This window comes from Rutilus rutilus (genome assembly GCF_951802725.1).
Source record: "Rutilus rutilus genome assembly, chromosome: 11".
Taxonomy (NCBI): Eukaryota; Metazoa; Chordata; class Actinopteri; order Cypriniformes; family Leuciscidae; genus Rutilus; species Rutilus rutilus.
In genome coordinates this window covers 7,820,023-7,839,669 of record NC_140216.1, presented here as the reverse complement: position 1 = coordinate 7,839,669, position 19,647 = coordinate 7,820,023, and the positions used below count along the sequence as shown (strand labels likewise).

At 38.1% G+C, this 19,647-nt stretch overlaps 1 protein-coding gene across 2 annotated transcripts in view; it reads right to left on the bottom strand.

Annotated features, from left to right (window-relative positions):
* Window positions 1–17,367, bottom strand: part of col8a2 (collagen, type VIII, alpha 2) — a 57,533-nt gene extending 40,166 nt beyond the window's left edge. Inside the window, exon 1 of one of the 2 annotated variants that reach the window (XM_084422617.1) lies at window positions 16,728–17,367. The gene's annotated coding sequence lies outside the window, so the exon portion shown is untranslated. The remainder of the gene's footprint in view (window positions 1–16,727) is intronic. The other variant, XM_084422616.1, reaches the window with a different exon arrangement.
* Window positions 17,368–19,647: the final 2,280 nt, after the last annotated feature.

Genomic DNA, 19,647 nt, shown 5'->3' with positions numbered 1-19,647 from the left:
GTGACCATTTGTTTCCATCCGACATTTGAACTGAAATGTTTTCAATTCAATTAAATATATTGTAAATAGTGCTGTTAATTTTTTCATCTTACATTTTTCATGGTTCCCCTCGCAAACTGCTGCGGGTCCCACAAATTGAAATTTAACGTCCTATCAAAAAAAAATCACTGAGATTCACTGTGTATCGTATCGAACCACGGTAAATCAAACTACTCATTCTCAGCTTCCTGTGTATGAATTAAATTTGCCCGAGCCTCATTTTGTCTCAACGACTGAAGTTGGAGTTTGTGCGTGACTTAAATTCCAGTATTTTTCAGAAACACATGGCTTTGTTTGTGTTACTGAACTTCATCTTCACCTAAGAGGACACAAGACGGTCATTAATACTGCAGAAGAACATTTGCAGTCCAGTTGATTACCATTTTTATGCAGCAGTATTTCAGTCGAAGGACAGCAGAGGTACTGTTATGTCTATGAAATTATTCAAAACAATTTAGTCAGCAGTACGGCATGTAACCATTTTTTGTTTTGTTTTGTTCTTTTTCAATGAATAATTTAATTGAGTCTTTGGATGGGAAAAGGAGAAGGGGATTTCATGAAGAGCATTTTATCCCTGTCAGATGATCTTCATGGCAGCAATCCTCTTCCCCATGGATGATATTATACAGCTGCAAAAATAATTTTTATTAACATAAACGTGGGGAAAATATCAATACTTTTTTACTATGTGTATTTAAATTTTATATTGTATATTAAAAAGTAGGGTACACAAGTTGGGTTGTTTTAACTCAATTTTGGGTCAAATATGGACAAACCCAAACGTTGGATTAAAAATACAATTTAAAAATGTAACCCAGCGGCTGGGTTTGTCCATATTTCACCCAAAATTGGCTTAAAACAACCCAGCATTTTTTAGAGTGTACATATACCTGACATTTGGAGTCATCCATGTGCGTTCCATCCATCATTCATTTTAAAGTCAATTGATAAAAAAAGTCCCTAATCCGTAACTAAAAGCACTCCCTATTACAGTAATTATATTAAAAATAACATCAACAATAATAAACTGAAGCGCTTTTACTTTCTCTATTTTTTTCTACTTTCCCACATTTATACTTCTGCTATAACTTTTGTACTGTTTTACTCATGAAAGTTTGTACTGTAGTACTGCTGGTATTGTTCATCCTATATGATCGCTTGTGCTTTTCCTTATTTGTAAGTAACTTTGGTTAAAAGTTTTGCTAAATGATATACAAATATATGTTATTCAACATGCAATAATGAGGCTAAATGAAAACATACCCCTGCAGACTAATCTGGATTCCATAAATACCTAATAGAAAGATTTATGCGATGACGCTGCGGGCCGGTGTGACCAATTGCAACCATTTGCAAACAGATACATTCCTAATTCAGTGACTTCTACCCACACACTCATATGAGCTGTAAAATGCATTGCCTAAGCATTCGGTGGCATTTCTGTTCATGCTCACAGCCTGCATTCTGCAGAGCATGATGGGATGCAGGAACTGTGTTTGGTTGCATAAGAACTGCCACACAATACCCTTGTTCTTACTGAGTCTCGGCTGAATGTAAACGGATTAGAAGTTGTTACTTGGACCCAGACACGTGTCCATGACCTACAGTGCACTGGGAGAACTCAAATTCTGCAGGCCTTTATTCGTCCGGATTCACCTACATTTGGTAAAAGCAGGTGGGTTACACCTGCAGGGGTCATACATTGTATTGTTTCGACTGGGCGATCAGTGTAAAGACCCCCATAGGGAGTCTTTGCAAAGTTATGAGTCTATGAAGGCAGGATCATGTTCACAGAAACTTGAGTTCCACCCGAACAAGGTTAATGGCTTGATTCTTTCTAGCTATGCCAGGAAAATAAATCTGTGACAGGGATAACTATGTTTGGACCAAAGGAAATCTTGCATTGTCTTTAGAGTTGGGTCTTCTTCAAAAAGGCCAGTATTCAAGTGAGAGGACAGGACTGTAAGCACCTAGTTTAGAAGATCTGTATTTCAGTGCAGGATAACAGGAACAACTCTGTCTTTGTCTCATTATGGGTTTGTATTACAGGCTGCTTTGAACTCAAGACTCCCCTAGTTTAATTTCTCATGAATTCAATAAGGTTATGATGATGACATCTGCATGTCAGGATTAGTTATCCAATCTAATTACAAGGTAAAGAGACACACAATGTACAAAATGAATAGGACTTCTTCTTGTACTTTTAAAACTGATTATGACTTTCTCTGAATGACCAAAGGGGTTTTGTGAACAGACACTCACTTCATGGCATCATTTAGGTGAAGAAAAGCTAACTCAAACATATTCACACATGTACAAATAGGGGAAACCCTTGGCATCACATGAGTGGATAAGCTGAGGATGATCTTAGCAGGCATGAGTTAGCAAATTTCCCAGACAAGTGGCTCAGACAGGAAGTCCTGAAGAAATCCTCCTGTTATAATTATTTGGAAAAGGTGGCCTCTCACGTCTCACAAACACTTGAAATGAAAAATAAGAGGGATGTATCTAAGCCTGTCTCCACCTCAGAATAATATAACAGAATGAAAAATAAACTGTGACCTAATTATATCTAACAGTTGTGATCTTATTTTTCAGAATTGCAGCTTTTTAAGCCTTTTTGAAAGAAGTCTCTTAAAGGGACAGTTCACCCAAAAATGAAAATTCTGTCAGTAATCACTCACCCTCATGTTGTTCCAACCCCGTAAGGCTTTCGTTCATCTTCGGAAAACAAATTAAGATATTTTTGATGAAATCTGAGAGCTGGTTCACTCCTCCATAGGCTTCTAAGGGATCGAAACTTGCCAGCCCAGAAAAGTTATTAAAAACATTAAAATAGTCCAAGTGACTACAGTGGCTCAACCACAAGTTTATCAAGCGACGAGAATACTTTTTGTGCGCAAAAAACAACAAAAATAACGACTTATATTCAACTATTCATTTTCGTCTGTGTGGGGCTGAATGAATTCACGTAGTGTAACAAGCGCAGCGCGTCTGGGTTGTACGTCACCACGTAGGCTCACTATTGGCCGACGCTGGTCATGTGTGTGATGCGTATGACGTACAACACAGAAGCGCTGCGCTGTTACACAACGTGAATTCATTCAGGCCCACACAGACGAAAATGAATAGTTGAATAAAAGTCGTTATTTTGGCTGTTTCTTGCGCACAAAAAGTATTCTCATCGCTTGATAAACTTGTGGTTGAGCCACTGTAGTCACTTGGACTATTTTAACATATTAAAGACTATTTTGTCTTTAATATCTTTTTCTGGGCCGAAGTAATTTTAATCAAATTAATCAAATTAAACAAGAGCTTCCAAGAAAGAATGTGAAAAAGGATGTGAATGAGGACGGGGCATCTTGGAGAGAGACAAACCCAAATCCTTTCCTCTCTACATTTTCAGTAACTTTAGCCAGGGTAATATGAGATACAGTGTACCTTTTACACGAAGGAAAGAAAGTGGGCCTTTGAGATTTAGACAAATAGCACACCGATCTTGATTGCACAACCAGTGCAAGGCACGGGACATTCTGAGACGAGACAAACAAATTGCAGGAAACAAAGTTTGAAGGTGGGACGGTCATCTTCATTAGGCAAAAATTTACAGCTAGAGGCGAAACTAGTGAGACTAGGGGCCCTATCTTGCACCCAGCACAATTGACTTTGTACACCAACGCATGTATCATTCCTATTTTGCACCCGCGCACAGCGGACTTTTCCCTCCACAGACGCACGTCGGTAAACTAGCAAATGCATTTGCGGTCCCGGGGGCGGTTCAGCGCAAAGAGGAGGCGTGTTCCGGTGCAAACGTATTTTGCAGGTTTAGAAAACAATTCTGCCACTGACCAGGAAAAACCTAGTCTAAAGTCAGTGGCGCGTTGCGCATGTTATTCATATACTATTTTAAGGGCACGTGCTTGGCCATAACCAATGTAGCGTGTGCACAACGCGCATACACTTTGCTTATCTCATCTACACACAGACGTAGCAGTTCTCATTTTTAGAAAACCATACATTATTACAAGGAAAAATATTAACACATGAGGGAAATCATTGTTGTGTCCATGAAGATGTGAAAAAATAGGCATAAATCTAGCTTACACATTTACCCAAATCATTATACGCCTGTTTAACCGAAGCTAATCTGGGTGTGTTTCTGCATCCCCAATGTCACTTCTCTGTGTTTTACGGCTCTGACGAGAACGTCGGTCTCCTCGGCTGTGAACCGCTCCTGGCTGCGCCTGGCAAACCCGCCGTTATAATATCAATCCGCCATTGAACAAGCGCGCCTGCTCTTAAAGGGAATCTGAGATGTCGCTCTGGTTTATTTCACGTTACGCACAAACCACACCTATGAATAATGAAGCTACTTCAGACCAACCCATTTTAGATTTGCATCGGGCGCAAGAGTCATTTATCCCGCCGGTATAATAGCAACAGCGCCCAAGACCCGCCCACAAAGTTACTCGCGTTTCGCGCTTGATACTTGCGTTTCAGATCGTTAAATTAAGGGCCCTATATGTTTCTGTACAAACCTTACACTGATCAAAGCACTAAAGCCACTCCAGCAAAATTATTGCACAGGCATCAAGCCACTTGAAGATGAATTCTCACGCAGTCTCATAAGACATGGGAAGATTTTTTTTCTTACATTTCTGTAAAGAATAAAAAAATACTGACCATGGGGAAGGAAGTGCCGATCTGCACTTGGATCAGGTACGACAGTGGCGTTATTGGAACGCCAGATTTCACAAATGCCCTGGTTTGCATTAGCGAAGCGGCAAAAAACAGGGGTTTGATGACTAAAATTTTATGTAAGAAAAGCGAGAACAAGGACAGAGTGTGCAATCAGTTGTAAATCACATTAAATGAAGAAACTGAAAATATTGTAAAAATGATTGTAGTGATATCAGTCTTTAAATAAACAGCTCAGAAATGACACTGGATGACTTTAGGTCTTGGGAAACTTTTTAAAGGCAACATTGGATGAACATAGTGTGACCAACTTATTTATAATCAACATGTTCCATCCTTCTTCAACAAGTGCTAGCATATGCGAAAGGTCAACCTCGCTGCATCAGGAGCCAGTTCTCCATGCTACCATGAATCTCTTCCTTGCTGTGGTTAGGGAAGAACACAAACGCTCTGTTGTGCTTGGGAGTTGGATGGTGCACGGCCCATTTGAGCGCTCTCATCTATGGCCAGCTTGTCAAGCTCCTCCTTCATTCTGTCACATCAAACCGCCTGGAGATGCTAGGTTTACTGGGCAACGTTAAAGCATGAGGTGAAGAGAAAGGGGGAATTTGAAATTGTCAGCGTTTTGGATGCGTATGAAAGTTGGACATCTAGAACAGGATGCGATAGGATAACATGAAATGAGACTTCACAGCAACTGAGTGGTGACACAAACTAAATAAGTCCGCAGTGAATATGTCCAATTTTAAATACTAAAGGTTTGGGGTCAGTAAGATCTATTAATGCTTCTGAAAGAAGTCACTTATGCTCAGCAAGGATGCATTCATTTGATCAAATATACAGTAAAACAGTAATATTGTGAAATATTATTACCATTTAAAATGACTGTTTTCTATTGTGTAATATATGCTGATTTGCTGCTCCAGAAACATTTCTTATTATTATCAATGTTGAAAACAGTTGTGCTGCTTAATACTTTTTCAGGATTCTTTGATGAATATAAAGTTCAAAAGCATTTATCTGAAATAGAAATCTTTTGTAACATCACTGTTTTTTACTGTCACTCTTGATCAATTTAACGCATCACTGCTGAACAAAAGTTTTCATTTCTTTCAACCAAGGTTTGAAACAGACAGTGCAAGTTATTCAATTTAAAATATGACAAAATAAGCTTTGTCAACAGTCGTCTCTGAACTACCTACACTGGAAGGCACAACCTCAACAATCACCATGACAGAACCACAAATCATGCCTAGAATCATGAGAATCCCATGGAAGCGGGATGGAGACGAGTATGGGTGATGTTACTAATGTATTTCTGGAACAAACTTACTGAAGAGTGCAAGGGTAACAACTGGAGCTGTTGTCGGTAGTACTCTCAATTCCCCTAAGAAGCCGTCGTCGGAAAAACTGGGAACACATGTAAAGAAATATTATCCAAGACTTAAGCTGGAGTAAATAACCTCCAAAGCCCTATTCCCATCTCTGCTCTTGCAGACCATTCATCAAACCCTTCCCATAATGTGAGAAAAGAGGGTAGAAAATCTTGGCCTGGGAGGACAAAGACAAAGTTACAACTGGAGTTTTATTTTAAGGATTTGACCCAGAGAGGAACTGGCCCTGTTCTGCTTCTTTGCTGTAGTCTTGGAGTCCCTCATCAGTTTGGCTCCCAGAGGCTGAACAAGAGACTAATGAGAAAGCCGGTCAAATCAACCAGCATCCAATTAAAAGAAATCAAGTCCCTCTAAACCTCAAAGCCCATCATCCGACGTCCCATTACGATTCAGTTGGGTTCAGTTTTGCAGGTAGGTCTAAACTAAACAAGGCTATAAGTGCCTCCAGCTGGATTCAGCTCTTATTTTGATATTCTGTCAATGGCTCCAAGGGTTTTCTACAGTTTCCTTGGAAAAGCACTGCAAGACATCTTGCATGCAAAAAGAAAATGTATTCTGCAAAACACAAAGCAAAGTTTCGCTATTCTGGCTGCTGTATTAAAACACAGAAAACCAAAGAAATACTTTTGTAAACTCTTCTGTAAAGCCTTCTTTCTTCTTTCCTTGTGTACAAATAATATTTTGAGTAGCAGAATTTGACCAAAGATGTTTTTGTTCTCACTGTGCCAAACCATGCACCACTATGTTTCCATCCAAAGTTGCGAATTTAACTTGTGCGCAAAATTGGAATATTGCATTAAATATTTGTGAATAAAGCAGCGTTTCCATTCCACGTGTTCAAGAGAACAAAATCGTCACTTCCAGTAGCTTCCCCGATTGGAATCGTCTCAGAGCACACAGATGAAACACAATAAACGCTGCATGTTATCTTGCGTTCGGATGCTGGTGTTTGGGAACGCAATCATGTGAGACGCTTCTGGGAGGGAATTAAACCAAATTATTCTGATGACAGACTTTGGCTCAGGCATTTCTGAATGATCAAACCAAAATTTGAGATGCTGTGCAATTGGTCCAATGGTCAGTCCAGTTATCCAATCACATCCATTGTTGAGGCAAAGTCACACCAATTTTTTGTAGCGCATACAGGGATTTATTCAGTAAATGTGTTTCCATTGTAGTTTATGTGCATATCTTCATATCGGATAAAACATGTACCTGCCTAAATTGAGCGCCAAAGTTTTTTATGCACATTTTTATAATTTATGTGCATGTTTGCATTTCCATTCAGAGATTTTGAATGAGAAATCCCAAAATGTGCGTAAAAATAGGTGGATGGAAAGATGGCTACTGTCTCATCACAGACATCAAATACACTGTAGTAAATAGTATTGATTCATACAAAAAAGGGGGTAAGAGTGAAGATCAGACATAAAACTACAGAAAAAAAATATATCTGAGCCAAATAATGGCTCAGATCTTTTTTCTTCAGACTCTTTCATTATTTGTGATCAATGTTTTATTCAAATACATCTGGGGTCCAGCAGAACCATGCCAATCAATAGCTTTCTACCAACAGTATGCACAAACACTGAAAAATTATTTATTGAAACAATGTGAAACAAAACACAGACGAAGATCTTTTTTTTTAATAGTGTTTGCATTTCCCATGTGCTCTGTTGCAAATTGAGAAATATATTCAGATGTTTTTGTATAAAATAATGATAATACAAAAAATCTAAATGTAAACTGCCGTTCAATGTGTAAAGCTGCATTTATTTGATCAAAAATACAGTAAAAAACAATAATATTCCGAAATATTATTACAATTTAAAATAGCTGTTTTCTATTATTTGAAATATATTTTAACATGTAATTTATTCCCGTGATGGCAAAACTAACAGATTTTCTAGCAGCCATTATCATCTGCATCCGCATCCAGTCTTCATTGTCACGACGATCCTTCAGAAATCACTCTAATATGCTGATTTGCTGCTTATGAAACATTTCTTCTCATTATCAATGTTGAAAACAGTTGTGCTACTTCATATTTTTGTGGAAACCGTGATACATTTTTTTTTTTCAGGATTCTTTGAAGAACATAAAGTTCATTTATTTCAAATGTAATTTTTTGTAACATTATTAAAAAAAAAACCTCACTTTTGATCAATTTAACACATCCTTGCATAATAAAAATATTAATTTAAAAATAAATTAATAATTAAATAAATTTTTTTTAAATGGTAGTCTATGTTGGCTGACAAATATAATGAAAATAGGCCCATACAAATATTTTGCTTCTATCCACAATGTTGTTTGCAATTAACATTTGCAACTAATATTCAGTATTGGTGTGAAAAGGATTTACTGTCTCTCTCTCAGTGGGATAAGTCTCTGTCTGAAAGCATGATGCTGATAAGGCAGCTTGAGATTGTGACCGTGGAGATGTTTGCTAGGTCTGAATGACAGAGAAGCTGCTGAAAGAGCTGATACTGTGCAAAAGGAAAAATAATAACAGTTACTTGCCAAGCTTCCCCATTTCCATCTACTGCCAACGGAACGGAAAAACTCGTCCACATCCAGTGCATTTTCAAGAGCCAAGGGAGAGCAAATGAGGGAATGCCGTGAAGAGGGGAATGTGAAAATGAAAGACTAGGAAGACAAGATAGATAGATAGAAAGATAGACAGAGATTTTATTGATCCCTGAGGGGAAATTTAGTAAAACAGCAAGATTACTGGAAAGCCAAAAGGACGACTTAAGTAACAAAGGTCGAGGAGAGAGATGTTTTGTAAGGTTCTGATCACTCGGTGTTGAGACCAAACAAATAACTCTTTACTTAATCAGTATATTTATCTTGTAAAATAAAAATACCTGAACCTCAAGTTGTTATTGCTTGAGCATTAAACAGATTTAAGGGTTAGGTCACCCATAAATTACAATTCTGTCATCATTTACTCATCCTCATGCCGTTTCAAACCCGTAAGACCTTCGTTCATCTTCGAAAAACAAAAACAAATATTTGAATGAAATCTGAGAGATTTCTGTCCCTCCATTTACAGTCCAATTAACTACCACTCTGATGCTTAAAATTGCATTGTAAAACTAATCCATATGAATTGAGCGGTTTAGTCAAAATTTTCTGATAAGACACGATTGCTTTATGTGATAAACAGATTTAATATAAGCTTTTATTCACATATAAACATTCATCAATGCACACATCAGTTGTGGTAAACGGAAGCTCAAGCATGTTTTCTTGATGTGCGAGAACCAATGAGGTTAATTCTCTTGTGTCACGCAGCACGTTTGAGCCTCCACAAGAACCAATGATGTTTGTTCTCGTGCGTCAAAGCAGGTTCAGTTGAGCTTCTGTTTATGTCCGCTGATCAATGTTTAAATGTGAATAAAAGAATATGTTCATCATTTTAAAGTGATCAAGTCTCTTTTTGGACTAAACCGCCCGATTCATATGGATTAGTTTTACGATCTCTTTATGAACTTTTTGAAGCATCAAGGTGGTAGTTGCAGAGATTGTCAATGGAGGGACTGAAAGTTCTCAGATTTCATCAAAAAGATCTTCATTTGTGTTCCGAAGATGAACAAAAGTCTTACGGGTTTAGAACGACATGAGGGTGAATAAATTAAGACAGAATTTTCATTTTTGGGTGAACTATCCCATCAATTCTACTGAGGATTATGCTTAAAATAAGGAAAAGTAAGTAAAAAGTAAATAACGCCAAAATAAATGTTATGTATGTATGTTTTTTTTTTATGTATGTATGCATGTATACACAGAGAGAGAGAAGAGAGATATGGATTAAGATAATTAAGGCCCTTTCATTTCCGCAATTAATTAATTAAGGCCCTTTTAATTTCTGTCCGCATTTTCCAATTTTAATTTAATTGGAAAATGCGGACAGAATCACGGAATCCAGTCCTAAAAACGGAATCTACTGTATAACGTGGAATTTCACGGAATTTGTACAATTTTTGATGAATAAATAAAAAGTAGGTCAGTACACTTAAATCAAATCGCGATACAGACTAGTGTCTGTGAATATTAAACCGCAAAAAGAATATTTAAATATTGATCCTGCATGTTCTGCGTGTCTCTGTGTGAATGAATGTTTTCAGCCTCTGCCCTCTCACTATATGAGGACATGAATACATGAACTTCAGCTCCAGAGCCGCTCTGAGAGTCACTTCATCAGCATTTAACCGTTTCATTTGAGAAAAAAACTATTGTCATATCATAAACACACAGAAACTCAAAGGTCTTTGTGGCAACCCTTCAAAATAAAAGTAAGGTTTAACTTGAAGAAATTGTGACAGAAATATATTACTGTTGTATAGAATAATTTAGCTACGCCTCAATGTAATAATAATACTAACATTAATAATTAGAACTTTATTTTTTTAAGGAATAATTACAATATTTTTTGTTTCATGTTTTAATTTTAACAGTAAAGGTCTTTTGTGCAGCACTTTTCTGGACAAAAAAGTTTGTTTGATTTCATATGATGTTAAACTTGAATGAATTGTTGTTAAATTGTATTAGTTTCATGATTTCAATTAATTGGATGTTTTTGATTGCCAAAACTTAATTTAACCATTAAAATTGAAGTCCCAAAAGATTAACGCGAACAAAACGGAATACAGAAAAATTTGAATGGATTAAATGGAATTTGGAAAAAATAAATAAAAAGGAATTTCAGAGGGCCCTAGAAAATGAGTGCATTCCCATAGTTGGAAGTGATTTGTGATATTACAAATCAGCCCTGAGTCTAAGCCCAGATCTGTGCCGCATTCATCAGACTTAAAGTAAAGCTGTTCATTTCCGTAAGCATGTGTTCATTTGTGTCCTATTGAGAATAACAAAACCGACACATCTGTTCAGGGCAGTACACATTTCCCCTCAATCAATCAAACAGTTGACATCTTTACACCCTAGTGCCCATAGAATAAACCTATTGGCCAACACAGATAACCTCCCCTTTCCTGGATGTGTTTGCACCTCTTTCCTGTCCAGACCAATTCATGCACAACCCACTGGAATGAAGCCTTATGCAACAGGATGTTTGATTGAGCCACCGGCGGCATTTTTCGCTCAGGTCTAAGATGTTCACACACTCCCTCACAAACGCACGCACCCTCATCTAATCGCCGATGCAGGCTAAGCACGTTGCTGATTGCAGAGGAGGCTTATGCCAAAGCTCTGTTTCCAACAGCTTTGAGGGTAATTCCTCATTCGCTGTTTTTCTTTCGTCCGTTATACCTTAAGTGGAGAACGGGCGGAAGGAACGAAGCCTGCAGCCTCCCATCACACAGACTTCGCACAGTTCCTCAAAGGAATGCACCGCTTGCCTTGTAGCACCATTGAACAGGACTGCTTTCCTCTCTCTTATAGTGAGCGAAAAACATCTAGAAGCAAATGGTTATGGCGAGAGATGGGGGCGTGAGTTCCTGGAACGTAACACGGTCAGGCATATGCTTTTCCCAGAGCACGAGTGGTATTCTCCTTCATTTCCTGTTTAAAGTGAACACCAAATAAAAGAGGTATGAAGGTTACCACACGGCTGATGAGAAGCACCTTTTAGCAGAGTATGACATGGTCGTATGCCAAACAAAGCAGGTTAACAGTAGTTAATGCATGATTTAAAGATCATAAACTAACAATGAGCAACAGCATTTATTAACCTTGGTTAATGTTAATTATAAATATACTATTGTTTTATTGTTACATTAATATTCATTTATACAGCGTTTTTTCACAGGCATAGCAAAAACACAAAGTACAAATAAACTTCAAAAACATCCAAAAATAACTCAAATTGTAGGAGAGAAAAAAATTCCTATTCTTAATGGGTATTTTTGTATTATTGTCCAGGAAATATACCAAATATTTGAAGCAAGATCGACTTAAGATTTATTTTGAGAGAATGCATCTGCAATTCAAGTGCATTTAGTTTAACTCCACTTACCATTTTCTCTCACTTGTTTTAATTATAGCAAAGGCATTCAAAATAAAATGTATGGAAACCAATCTTAAAGGGATAGTTCACACAAAACTAGTGTGACTGTCTTTCTTCTGTGGATAACAAAAGATGAGTAAAAAAGTTCTGGTTAACATTGACTAACATTGTGCACTGTAAAAAAAATTATATGATCAATAAGTCATGACAACATATGCTTTTACATTACTTTAGCTCATCAAAATACTTTTTCATATTTATAATATCATAATATTTAAGCAATTTAAATTATTTAATTATTATAAAAAACATTTTTTATATCACTTATATGAGATTCGAAAGTCAGTTTGATATAATTTAAGTTGAAATGATTTGTGCAGCTAACTTTATTTTGCTTAAATTTAAGACAGCAACTGAACTTTGTTTTAAATGAAATAGGTGGACATGTTTAAGTGTATGGACATTCATTAAAACCACTCGAAGAATATCTTATTTTATGTTCAACAGAATGAAGAAAGTAATTTTTTCATTTTTGGTTGAACTATCCCTTTAATAGTCAATTAAATTGAACTTGTTTCAAGATTAGAAAACAAGTCAAGCTGACTAATAAACTTAATAAAGCTCATCACAAAGTCATTTTTTTGCAGTGTACAACTTGCAATGTTAAGAGTATGCAAAATGTACATTAACCAAGATTAATAAATGCTTTGATAAAAAGTATTGTACACCGTTATGTCATGTTATCTAGTATGACTGTTAACACACACATAACCTTATTGTAAAGTGTTACCAATGAACAAATAATTCTGAAGGTACAATAATAAATTGCTAAGATGTACACACAGCACCAGTGGCACAGGCTCACATTCCCATGTAACAGGGTTTGGTTCGTTGCTCAGTCAAGGTCAGCAACTCTGCCCTCTAGTGGCACTCACTGTATTACAAAATCCATGTGGATCACTGGTCTTCTTACCAGTCCAGAACAAAGCTGGAATGCACATCTCAGTTGGCAAACAAACATCTGAAGCACTATGAATAATACAAAAAAGAAGAATCTCTGTGAGACAGTACATGACAATTCAAATACTTTATAAGTTTGACACTCGGTCCTGTCCCATGTTATAAACAGATTAGTTTATTCCTTCACCTTTGGTGAGTGTTCGCTGGCTACAAATACAAGACATCGCCTCTCATAAACCCAAAGTAAAAGTTCAACCTATTGGTGTGTCCAACATTTCCCATATGCTTCTCAGTCTGCATTGGGCCAGGTCCTCTGTCTAGTCTCTCCCACTGATTGAGCATGTGTAATGGATTTCGTATCATTTTCCTCTGTTGCACGGTAAAATAAAATAAAAACTCAAATGGGAATTGAATCTGCAGTAAGCCCTTACACGCTGAATGAAAAGAGACATCCATAATGGTTTGGATACAAGCTTTGCTTCTTTTTATTTCTCAGATATAGCTTCTCCAGGGCAAACATTTACATCCACCTTGAGCTATAGGGATCTAAAGCACAGGGAAATATAGTCTCCCACATCCACGATAGATTTTAATAGCTTCTAAACGAGATTGAGTGAGTGAAGTTGCCCCAGAATTAAAAAGGCAGACGTTTGGACATGAACAAAGGCTTACTGACCAGCACAACCAATGAATGTTAACCCGATTATGAATGGTCCGTATATAAAAGCCTCCATCAGGTTGGTTGGAGTCATGTAATGCAATAAAGAAAAAAATGCATTTCATCAGCCCCAACCTGGCAGCGCTATCTGTCATCATAAAACGCAGTCAGCAGAGTTATTGGGGCATCCCAAAGGTGGGCATCCATGGTTACAACATTGCCTCGCCATTACGACTTCACACTGCCAAACTATTTGCCTTTGTGTACTTTGCCCAAGCGGTCAAAATTTGGCTTAGCATGACCCCATTAGCCCCTGCTGGTAGATGCCATAACTACACTATCTGGACCAGGAAAAATTAAAGCAATAAAGCAAAATATAGTAATTAACACACACACACACACACACGTACGCACACGCGCACGCACGCATGCACGAGATATTTAACTGGAAAAAAAGTTTGTTGAAGTGCTCAAATTACTAAAACTAAAACTAATAAATAAATAAATAAATAAATAAAAATAATAATTAAATCTAAATAGAAGTATTAAAAAACTAAAAATAATCAAAAAACAAAAAAACAAAAGAACATAAAAATAACTAAAACTTAAAATGAAAAAGACTAAATATTAATAAAATCTCTAATATTACATAAATAGTACTAAAATAACACTGGTCCAATGTTGTTTTGGACCCCACTGACTTTCATTGTATGGACAAAAACAGCTAAAAACATTCTTCCAAGTATATTATTTTGTGTTCCACAGAAGAAAGTCAATCATACAGGTTGGGAACGACATGAGGTTGAGTAAATGACAGAATTTTCATTTTTGGGAGAACTATCCCTTTAAAAACCATGAAATGGACTATTCATCATGTCATTTTCAGCTCATGTAATTGGCTGAAAAAGTGCTGTGGTCCCATGAGCAAAAATGGCAGATTTAAAATTGAAAGATAAACTGCTAATGCAAAACGGATCGCTTTCTGCAGGTGTTATAGATCTCCTTGGCTTCACCTAACTGAAATGCACATATGGAGAGAAGGGTCAAAGTGTGTTTGAGGGAGTGAGGTGTTGGGTAGATGGAAGCTATCGCTGTAACTGTACACAGAAAGGTGGGATGCTGTCTGCTGCATCTCCTGATAACAGGACCAGATGAGACGCATCCATCATAAAATCACATCATACTTCACAGCTGACTTTCCCATCCTCTAAACTAAGTACAGACAGCATCCCATCTAGAAGCTTTGGACCATCTCCAGCCGCAGGAATCGGAAGTGTGTGAGGAGGATGATGGGCTCTCGCTCTGTGGAGTGTCTCAGACACTTTTTCTCTAACCTCTTTTTTCCACTCAGGGGTTCAGGTGACCTCGGAGGCTTGTGTAATGTGGTAGCGCTAACGGCACTGATGCACAGGTTTGCAGTCAGACCTAAACCGCTTCTCCTCCTGAAAGCCATCATGCTGAGGCGCCAAATGTTTTTAGAAGAGAGCATGTCGTCTTTTCCAGACTGGGTCTGTTTCAGTTCTGTAGAAGCTGGGCCCTGCTACTCAGACGAGAAAAAAGTATTATTGAATACTATTCCCCAGTGCTCTTGGTGAAGAATGTATTATGAAAGCACATTCCCTTCTCTCTCACAGTTCTCTCTCACTCTCCGTCTGAAATTAAGACTGCAGCATTGAGCTCATGCCATGTGCAGTAGTTGATTATGTGTAGAGAAGCTTAAACATTACAAAGAAGTTCTTTTAGACCTTTTTTGACATATTATGACATAACATCTTGTACAAAACTTGCTGATGTGAGAACATAACCACTGCTGATGAAGCTACATCTAAAGTTGAAAAAACAAGACTTTTCCACTCAAGTCAACAAGAAATGCTGTTTGCAACTCATTTTACTTCCATAACCTGACATATTTTATATTGTTAAGGTTATTTAAAAAGAGAAACAATGTAAGGCGGGACTAATTTTATCCATAAAAACTGATTGGATCGTGAAAAAGTGGGCGTTATATATGAAAACAAACGCAGGTGGTTGGAGAGGAGTGGCTGAGAAAAAAATGGGTATTTGTGACATCAGCAGTGTAGGCGGAGCAAGCCATTACATTTTGTGGAATGATTATGAAGACAATTTTTGTAAAATTCAGAAGAATGGCAAACAAGGAATCGTTCAAAATAGGACAATGAATGTTTGTTAAGTAATAATAAGAAGCATTATTATGAACAAACAACAATAAATCATTTTTGATTATTCAATTTTGGTTTCATGGTGACTTTAAAAGAAACTATTTAATGTGCGATTTTAACCTCTGAAGTGGACTATGTCTGACAGGTCAAAACATGCAACACTTTCATAATAATAATAATAATAAATTCCAATTTGGTTTCATTTTGACTTTCAAACGAGCTGATTGAAAGCGACATTTTAACCTCTGGAGTGGACTGTCTAATAGGTCAAAATGCATCCATTTCTGGAGCTAAAAAGTGGGCAGGGACTTGAGAATCCTGTGGGTGGAGCAAAAATTTAAGCGAGTGGCATTGGTGCGCAACAGAGTGCAGACCAAACAGTCCCAGGTGTCAGTTAGAGCGAGGCTGCTGCAGTTATATAACTCTCTCCCTCTCCAACTTCAAAACAGCTGTGTGACCTACCACACTACCTGAACCACACAACCTATACAGCCACAAGCACACACAAACGCACACACCCAGCATCAGCATAAATGCAAATGGTAGCCACATGGCTCTGTTTAGAAAAATACGCCACATATTTTGCAGAGATTAATGGGGCTAGAGCACTAAAACATTCAGTTAATCTGCCTTGTGTGTAGCAGTGCGCTGAGAATTATGTTGGTCTCATGATTGAGATGTAAACCCGACTGTTTTTCCTCCCTCTCTCTCCGTCTTGCATTTGGATTCAATTGCTGTGAAGCAACGGGATATGAAAAACATTTTCAAAGATGACATATGCCTGCACTCAGAGGGAAGGAAAATGAAAGATTCAGATATGAACTTACCTCACCCTTCTGTTTCACCTCAATTTCTCAGGCAGGTAACTTCTGCAGGTCAGGTGGTTTCTTTTCTGTGTTCCCTCTTCAGACAGTCATCTCTGGAGAAATAACTTGAGAAGATGTGATGGGAACCCAGCAGACAGGGAAGTCTCGGGAATGCCTTGGCACTTGGTCGCAGTCAAACAGTGTTTACATACGAGTAGAAAGGACTAATACAACTCTAGAGAAAGTTCTGGTTCTCAATGGCAGGTGCCAATCTGGTTCTTGTTCTTACTTCTGTCTCTGGAGAAAATTAAGTCCATGTGCTTGTCGCAGTGAAGGAAAAAAAGTCCTTGTGGTGTTGTCTCCAGACTGGATACAAGTAGATTTCAGACGCACCTTCTGAATCTCTGTGCACTCTCACAGGGTGGAAAGTAGGAGGGAGAGAGAGAGAAAGAGAGAGAGGGAGAGGGAGAATGTGAGAGGCAGGGTGCTCGACTAGAAAGTGGCTCTCCTGACTCCAGGCAAGAAGAGGACCTCCTTACAGGGCTTTTAACTGGGGGCAAAGCACCTGGAAGCTCCCAGTCTCTTTTCTTGCAAGTATTTTTTTCCAAACAGAGGGAGTGGATTGTTTCACTGGTACCCTCCATATAAAAGGCAAGTGTCTGCGGCCGGGTAGAATAAGGAAGCAGTATAGAGGATGGGGTGGGGTAGGTGGAGTAAAGGGATGGATCTGCACCCCTCCTCTTTTCCCAGTAACCATTTAAGCCCTTGTTTTCCCACCTCCAACATAAACATCTGCAAACAAATGCTTGCACTCATACAAACAGACAAATCTTTCCCAGAAAGCACCTTTTGGAAAATTCAGGCTGTGCTGGCGCAGCTCGCAGTGCATTGATTTCACCTCAGCGAGAGCATTCTTTCACAAAATGCCTCAAATTTGCTGTCCTAAACGTTCCGGCACAAGATTATAAGCACGTATGCAGCAATAAGTATAGTGGAAGTCTGTTTTTGTGTAATCTTGCCAGACTCTCAGCCAATTAAACCAATCAGTTTTATGAGATGAGATTACATTTCTTGGCTGACTGATTTGGACTGTGAACCACTTAGCAACAGTTCCCAAGTGGAACCTTTCCCGGATGAATTGCTACGATAATATGTACAAATGCTTAATTCAGAATGTGTAAAGCAGCGTTTTGAGGCTACAATTCGAGATACGCATTAACACAGTTAATGGCCCCTATTTTATTCTCCTGGAATAAAAATTCCTTAATTATTTGGGATATTTATGTGAAGAGTGTGTAAGAACAAGCAGTGTTACAGAATATGTTATCTAGACCTAAATTAACCATCATCGCGGTGCTCTGCTCCTAATCTGATCCCAATAACAATGAGCTCATTCAGTTCCAATTAGCCACTGTGCAACGTATACGAACTGTAGATAATTTGCAACACCAACTTTATCATAATATCCAATCAAAAAACCCAAGATTAGATTGAGCGCACATTGAAAAATGGGGGATTTGAAGCCTCGGGTAGGGCCTGATATAGCTTTGGATAATGCCAGAGGAGACGGAGCAACAAGTGGGGCATTGTGCTCGGAGGGAGCTACGGCTAAGACTAGCCACTGGATACCTTCCATCCATGCAGCCCCTGACATGGTTGGATATTAGGTGCGTTATCAGATGCTAATCTGAGTTTGTGTGTCTCGTAAGTAATGGAACAGACAATAAAGAGGCACGCGGCTAATTACTGACCTGTTTATATGCACTACGTTCACATGGTGGGCTTTGAAAGTTGGACCCAAAGGTCAAGAAAACACATTTGTGTTCAGCAATTCATTGGTTTGAACCAACATGACAAACCCTGATAGTGATGAATCAAAATATGGGCTAATTCACACTGCAACAACATTACAGACATACTCTTCAGGTTTTGTTGGATCAGTATGATACCCCTTTCAATGTCTGTTGCCATTGGCAGACACTTGTTTTCGAGTCGCCAGATATTCGTTTGTCGCGTTGTAGAACGTCTAAGAAGTGATAATCTGGCAACTCGAAAACAAGTGTCTACCAACGGCAACAGACATCGAAAGGGGTGACATACTGATCCGACAAAACATGAAGAACGTGTCTGTCCGCGTTGGTTGGTGCAGTGTGAATTAGACTTAAAATGATCGAAAAGTACATACACACTATTTCTTGATTAAAGGAGCATTTCAGGTTCAATACAAGTTAGGCTCAATCAATAACATTTGATAAAATTATAAGCTTCGCATTTATGCTTTTAAATTGGCCCCATTCGCTTCCATTGCAAGCTCATCGACTTTTTTTTTTTAATAAAACGTTTTAATAAATAATATTTTTTGGGCAATCAACATGGAAAAAATGCTGTCAAATGATCTTAACTCGTATTGAACCCAAATATTCCATTAAGAGTAGGCTTAGTGCTTTCGTGTGAATTCAAACCTTTACTAGTGCTGGATAAACATAACCTATTGTGTTCTTGAACCATGTTGTTGGCTACCTCTGAATATGCGTGATTAAAAGGAGTGGGGCGAGACTAAGCTCTTAGTTTTCATGACCAGGTGAACTGTTTCCTATGAGGATAAGCATATTTTTGTAATGACCGCTCTCCTCAGTGGGTTGGGGGCTTTGAAGACCATCATTAGCTACAAACTTTAATAGCAATGGCTTTTCGTGTTCTTTGCCGGTTTGTTTGATCTATCCAAGCAATTTTCTCAATGAGAGTCACTCAAAGATTATCAGATATTGAAATGAGTATGAATAGTGCACTGCAAAGAGAAAACAGACCTCGGTTTTTCTCCTAAACTTACTAATCTTAGCTGCTGATCATGCCATTAACCGATGTAAATAGTCAAGGATCCCTTCAACGAACCACTTCAGGTCTTGATTTCCATCACTTCAATGTCCACAGAAATGTCTGG